The sequence below is a fragment of the Nomascus leucogenys genome, chromosome 20, assembly GCF_006542625.1.
Source record: "Nomascus leucogenys isolate Asia chromosome 20, Asia_NLE_v1, whole genome shotgun sequence".
In the NCBI taxonomy this organism is placed as follows: domain Eukaryota; kingdom Metazoa; phylum Chordata; class Mammalia; order Primates; family Hylobatidae; genus Nomascus; species Nomascus leucogenys.
In genome coordinates this window covers 26,003,310-26,010,234 of record NC_044400.1, presented here as the reverse complement: position 1 = coordinate 26,010,234, position 6,925 = coordinate 26,003,310, and positions in this window count along the sequence as shown.

Genomic DNA, 6,925 nt, shown 5'->3' with positions numbered 1-6,925 from the left:
AAGCTTTCATCCTGCAACAGGAACAAAGCTACTTGGGAAACACATTAGGAAAAAAACTCATGCATTTCAATTTCAATTTTAAATTATTTAATTAGCTGGACTTATCTTTCTGCTGTCATAGTTTACAAAGAGTTGTCTCCCAGAAGTGAAGTCAAGTCTGTCTTGTAACTGAGACATACGCCTTCCTCACTATTGCTCATCCCCACTGCATGTCCTCTCGTGTCCTCCCCCTTCCCTCTTCCCGCAGACGCATGCTCTGCGCTTCCCACAACCTGCACAGGAACAACCGCTGCAGATCTGGTACCGACCTCCAGGTAACCAGATAAAAGCCACCATGGGGTGACAGCTGCGAAGTACTCCATTGCGAGATAAAATGAGATTCAAGTGTCTAGATTCCGCGCTGAGCTCTTTCCAAAGTGAAATATGATTTGCAGCCTACCAGGAAGCCAACCTCATCCAAGAGCATGCCAGGACCCTGCTCGGCCCCTCCCTCCCTCCCCAGCTAAGCTCTCCTCTTGACAGCACCACAAGAGCTTCCCTGGATGCTGCCTCGACACCGACACCGGACGCAGCGGGGACTGCACTCAGCCACAGGCTCTCCCTCACACTCCCCGTGACCTCTGCTGCCCTTTAAACGTCAGAGCACCTGAGGGTCCAGTCACAGACACCTGCCCTTCCCTGGGAACCACAGCCACACCTGCAGCCCACCTATCCTACATGCTGACTGCACCCAGGCGGATCCAGGTCCTCGGCCCAGGAGTGCTCCTGATCTGCAGATGCACATGACGCTAGCAGCCAGCCAGCTCTGGATGGCTGGACAGACAGACAAAGAGGACACAAAGACCTGAGTTAGGAAGGGGGAGGAGGAAGAAAAGAATGTTGGTGGTGGGCTTGGCACTGTTAGACATTCGGCTGTGCTCTCCTGGCCCCTCACAGCAATCCTCACTTCATAGAGGAGACCCCAGGTCTCAGAGAGTCAACAGGTCAGAGGCCTCAGGGCCCTTTAGTCACTGCTTACTGCTGGAGCTGATTCTAGGACGGGGGCGGTGGGGGGGTGCACTTAGATGCCCCTCTGTCTCCCAAGCCCATCCCCCTTCCTCCTGTAGCCCTCAGGAGGGGCAGTGCAATGGGCCACCCAAGGACTGGGACTGGCCCCTCAGCAAAGCCCCATGCAGCCTCTGTCACTCTGTCCCACCCACAAATGCCAAACCCCGCCCTGGTGAATTTTTATGAGCAGCATTTTTAAATTGTGGATTTTTTTTATAGACAGCCCCATTCCTTCCCTGCATCTGCTCGAGAGCAGGGCAAGGCCAAAGGGTCAGAGGCTCGAGGAATGCGGGGTGGTGTGGGGGGATAAAAGGACATACCTGAGAAGGCCCCAGACCCTAGCTCCACCGGGAGGTAAGACCACCAAATCATTAAAATGCACATCTCTGGGGTGGGGATCAAAGGGTGATTCCCTATTTTCTATCGGTTCTAATTTTTTACAATGGCTAAGGAGAACTCTGGCAGACAGGAACAAAAATAAACAGCAATGACATTGGGGTGGGCTCCACGGTGGGAAGGCAGCATCTCTGGCAGGTCCCCACCAAGGCCTGGTCCCCACTGGGAAAGCTCCAGATGCAGGGGCTCACGGCTCCCTCCCCTCCACGCCCTGCCCCGGGGGAGGGGCCTCCTTGCACAACCCGTGCAGGCGGTAAATCCAGCCTTGGCACTTGGGCCATAAATCACAGAAAGCTCTCCAGGCAGCTGTGCACACCCCGGAGCAAGGCCTCCTGGTTCCTGCAGGGCGCCAGGAAGGCCGACTAGCAGGAGGTCCGATTCCTGCTGGCTGCTGCTGGGGCCCACTGCTCCCTGCCTTGACCCCAGACAGGTAGGAGATAGAGGCCCAGGGCTCAGCAGGCCCTGAGGGACTTGTTTAGGGCAGGTGTGGCCATGGGGACCCTCTCAAGTGACACTGCAGAGCACTCCTCCCCTCCCCTCAGCAGTTCAGGATCTCACAGCCTGAGAGGGAGCCGTGATGTCCTCTTTACAGGTGAGGCCTATCAAGTTGAGAGTTCAATGTCTTTCCAAAATCACACAGCTGGTGGGAGGCAGACCAAGCCTGAAAGCAAGCATGCCTGACAACCATACCCGTGCTCCCTGCCCCAGTCCACCACCTTCCCACCCGTGCTGCAAAGCTGTGTGACTTCTAACAGGTCACCTCCACTCTCTGGACCTTTGTGTTCTCATCTATAAAGTGACAGTCAGTCAACGAGCCCATGCTGAGCCTCTGCTATCTGCAGGAGCTGTGCCAGGCACCAGCAGCCAGAAAAGTGTGCCTCGAAGGTCCCACGGCTCTCCCTCTTCCTGAGTGGGCGCTCGGCACCAGGGCACACGAAAAAGACAGAGACCACGGGGGGAGGCATCTCACACACCTCGGGCAGAACCAGCTCAGCTCCCTGACTGTTGGGACTCCTGGCCTCCCAGTGCTCTGCTCCCACCGAATCACAGCCTGAAGCCACCTCTGGGAACTTTCCTAGAGGAGTGGCTGGTGTCCAAAAGTTGCCTCTGGACAATCTGGCCCCAGGTCACCTGATGCCTGAGCATGGGAAATTGGGTCCTCTGGCTAAGCAGAGGTCATATCTATGAATTCTTTTCAACCCTCCTAGCAGCTGGGGTGTTATACATCAAAGTGGCTGCCACAGCATCTGGCCGACAGTCGGTCTTAACAAATATCTGTCCATGGATGGATGGACAGATAAATGGATGGATGGGTGGGTGGATGGATGGATGGATGGATGGGTGGATGGATGGATGGGTGGGTGGATGGATGAGGGAATGGCTAGAAGGGTGATTAGGAGACTCAAGGATGAAGGGATGCTATTCAGGAACTGGGGTGCCCTGGTGAGGTTGGCCTGAGGTGGTAGACATAGGGAAGGGTGCTTGCAGCCAGAGGGCTATCTGGAGGCCTTGGTGACACAGGCAGGAGATGGGGGAGGCCCACATAGAGCTCAGCTTACTGATCCCAGCTTACTGACAGTGCCAGTCTCCCACTGAGGCTCTGCGAGACACACAGCACACTGGCAGGAACAGAGGCTGTGAGCCATCATGGCAGGTAATGATGAACCCCTGCTACCTGCCTGGTCAGCTCCCACTGAGCAACGGCTCCCCCCAAGATCACCTCATGTGTCTCGGCAGAGCCAGGACAGGCTGGGCCTGGGCCTGGATGTCCAATGATATGGTTTGGCTCTGTGTCCCCACCCAAATCTCATGTGGAATTGTAATCTCCAATGTTTGGGTTGGGATCTGGTAGGAGGTGATTGAATCATGGGCACGGATTTCCCCCTTGCTGTTCTCATGATAGTGAGTGAGTTCTCACGAGATCTGGTTGTTTGCAAGTGTGTGGCTCTTCCCCCTTTTCTCTCTCTCTCCTGTTGCCATGTGAAGATGTGCCTGCTTCCCCTTCACCTCCTGCCATGATTGTAAGTTTCCCAAGGCCTCCCCAGCCATAGTTCCTGTGCAGCCTGTGGAACTGTGAGTCAATTACACCTCTTTTCGTCATAAATTACCCAGTCTCGGGTAGTTCTTTATAGCAGAGTGAGAACAGACTAATACAGTCAATGTCTGTGGCAGGCCCTGGAACACCCAGAGCATCATCCACTGCCCCTTCTCTAGCGGACACAGCCCTAAGACTAGAGTTGCCACATGAAATACCGATGCAATACAGGGGCCATACTTATATGAAGATTGAGGCATTTTTATATCTGAAATTCAAATTTAACTGGGCATGTTGTATTTTTATTTGCAAAATCTGACAACCCTACCCAAGCCCAGGAATCTCCAGGTGGGCAAATCTCAGGGGCCCACACCCACCAACAGCGTCAAATCCCCCAGCTGCTGAGAGGGGAGGCCAGAGTGGCAGGCCCAAGAAACAGCAGCTCTCAGGCAGAGAGACTCCCTCCCCAGGTGCGAAAAGATCCCCCAGTGAGGACAGCTGGGGACTCCAATGAGACAGTGTGTGGCATCTCTCCTGCACCAGGAGGATGGAGGGAGGTGCTCCCCAGGTCCTGCTCCTCCCCATGGCTCCAGTGGCATGTGCCCTTCTCCTGAGGAATCCCACACAGCCTGTTCCCACCCAGCAGAGTCCTGGTAAGGGCTGGGGTGAGAGTGGTGGCCCAGCCATAGCCTCTGGACTTCTCCCACTTCCTCCTCTAAGAAGCCTTCTTGATGACTCAGGCCTCCCTGATCTGTCCACACATTTTTACAACCAATTACATGGCCCTCGTCCTCTTCTCTTGTTTTGAGTGCATGAGAGCCCCCAGCTGAAATCAGAAGCCCTGGCAGACGGAGTGCCAATGCTACAGCCCAGCACAATGCACCGAATCAGCGCTCACCTGAGACATAAAGACCAGTGAAAGCCTTGGGCGAGAAAAGGCATACCTCTGAGCCTCAGTTTCTGCATCTGAACGAAGGGAGCTCTCTCTCACAGAGGTTGATGGGAAAATTACACAATACAATGCCAAGGGCACCATGCCAATTTGGCCCCTGGAAGCCAGTTAGTCCACGTCCATTTTGTTGTTTTTTTTATTTACTTTTTAAAAAAGCAGAGATGGAGGTCTTGCTGTGTTGCCCATGCTAGTCTTGAACTCATGGCCTCAAGTGATCCTCTCATCTCAGCCTCCCAAAGTGCTGGGATTACGGGCATGAGCCACTACACCAGGCCACTTTATTTTTTGTTTTGTTTTAATTTTAAAATTATTATTATTATTATTATTTGAGACAGAGTCTTGCTCTGTTGCCCAGGCTGGAGCGCAGTGGTGCGATCTCGGCTCACTGCAAGCTCCACCTCCCGGGTTCACGCCATTCTCCCAACTCAGCCTCCCAAGTCGCTGGGACAACAGGTGCCCACCACCACGCCCAGCTAATTTGGTTTTTGTATTTTTAGTAGAGACGGGGTTTCACTATGTCAACCAGGATGGTCTCGATCTCCTGACCTCGTGATCCACCCGCCTCAGCCTCCCAAAGTGCTGGGATTAAAGGCGTGAGCCACTGTGCCTGGTCTAAAATTATTTTTAATTGTGGTAAAATATACATGACATAAAAGTCACCATCTTAGCTGTTAAGTGTATAGTTCAGTGGTATGAAGTAAATTCCCAGTGTCGTGCAGCCATCGTCACCATCCATCTCTAGAACTCTAAACTCTACACCCATTGAACACTCACTCCCCTTCCCTCCTGTGCCCCCAGCCCCTGGCAACCACCAATCTACTTTCTGTCTCTGTGAATTTGACAACTCCAGGTACCAGGTTTCAGTGGAATCATACAGTATTTGTCTTTTCATGACTGGCTTATTCCATTTAGAATAATGTCCTCAAGGTTCACCTGTGTCATGGCCTGTCCTTCCTTCCTTGTTGAAGCTGAGGGATCATTCCATCGCGTGTGCCACACTCTGTTTATCCACTCACCTGCCCATGGACACTGGGGTTGCTTCCACCTCTGGCCTATCGTGAGAATGTTGCTGTGAATGTGGGTGTGCAAATATCTCTGAGACCCTGCTTTCAATTCTGTTGGGTATACACTCAGAAGTGGAACTGCCAGAACTTATGTTAATTCTGCTTCATTTTTTGAGGAATCATCATACTGTTTTCCATAGCAACTGCACCATTACACATTCCCACCCGCAGTGCACAAAGGTTCCAATTTCTCCATGTCCTCCAACACTTGTTCTTCTCTGGTTTTTTTGTTTGTTTGTTTTTGTTTTGAGATGGAGTTTCGCTCTTGTTGCCCAGGCCAGAGTACAATGGCATGATCTCAGCTCACTGCAACCTCCACTTCCTGGGTTTAAGCGATTCTCCTGCCTCAGCCTGCCAAGTAGCTGGGATTACAGGTGCACACCACCACGCCCAGCTAATTTTTATATTTTTAGTAGCGGCGGGGTTTTGCCATGTTGGCCAGGCCGGTCTCGAACTCCTGACCTCAGGTGATCTGCCCACCTTGGCCTCCCAAAGTGCTGGGATTATAGGCATGAGCCACCATGCCTGGCCCTCTCTGCTTTTAATAGCAGCCATCCTGAGGGTGTGAGGAAGCTGTTTCCTTCCTCTTTAGACCCACACACCTTCAAGCCCCGCTCATAGCAGGCACTCCATGGATCTTCACCCTGTGAACTAGATTCTCTCCTGAGCTTTCTCCCCTCTGGCTCTTAGGAGACAAACAGGCTGTTTCTCTCCCTGCAGGGGACCTTGGGCCTTGTGGCTCTTGGGGATTATTTACAGCCAGGGCCACCTCTGTTCTCCCCTTGGGCAGGCTCGAGGATGAGCCCTTCTGGGAGAGTGGGAGGCAGGGGCCCAGACACATGGTGCATGATTCTCGCCACCGGGCAGTCTCAGCCTTGTGGCTTTCTGCTGGTGCATCCAAGTTAACCAGCCCGTCAGCTCCCACAGGACTAAGAACAACCACCCACCCCGTGACAGTGGATCTGGAGTCCTTGTGACTGCTGCCTCCCTTCCAGCTGTGGGCATCAACTTTCTCCTGTTCCCAGTTCCTAGCAATAGGCTTCCTGTCCCCCCAAACCCAGCTCTCTCTGTCCACCCAAATGCTGAGTGTGTGGCAGCCTGAAATCCCACCAGATGCCGTCTCCCCAAGTCCCCACACACTCACCCAGGTGCCCAGAAGCCAACCTCACACTGACTCGGCAGCACATGCAGGAGAAGGCATGACAGGAAAGACACCCAGGAGGTCATGGAAACAGTAAGCTCTGATGGAGGGAAGGCCTGGAATGATCTAGAATAAAATTGGGGATAGCGGGCCTGTGTAGGCCTGCCATTCTTCCCATCCAGGGGGAAGCTTTAACATGACTTTGGCACCACACAGACCTGGGTTCAAATAGCAGCTCCTGCCAGGTGCGGTGGCTCACAACTGTGATCCCAGCACTTTGGGAGGCCAAG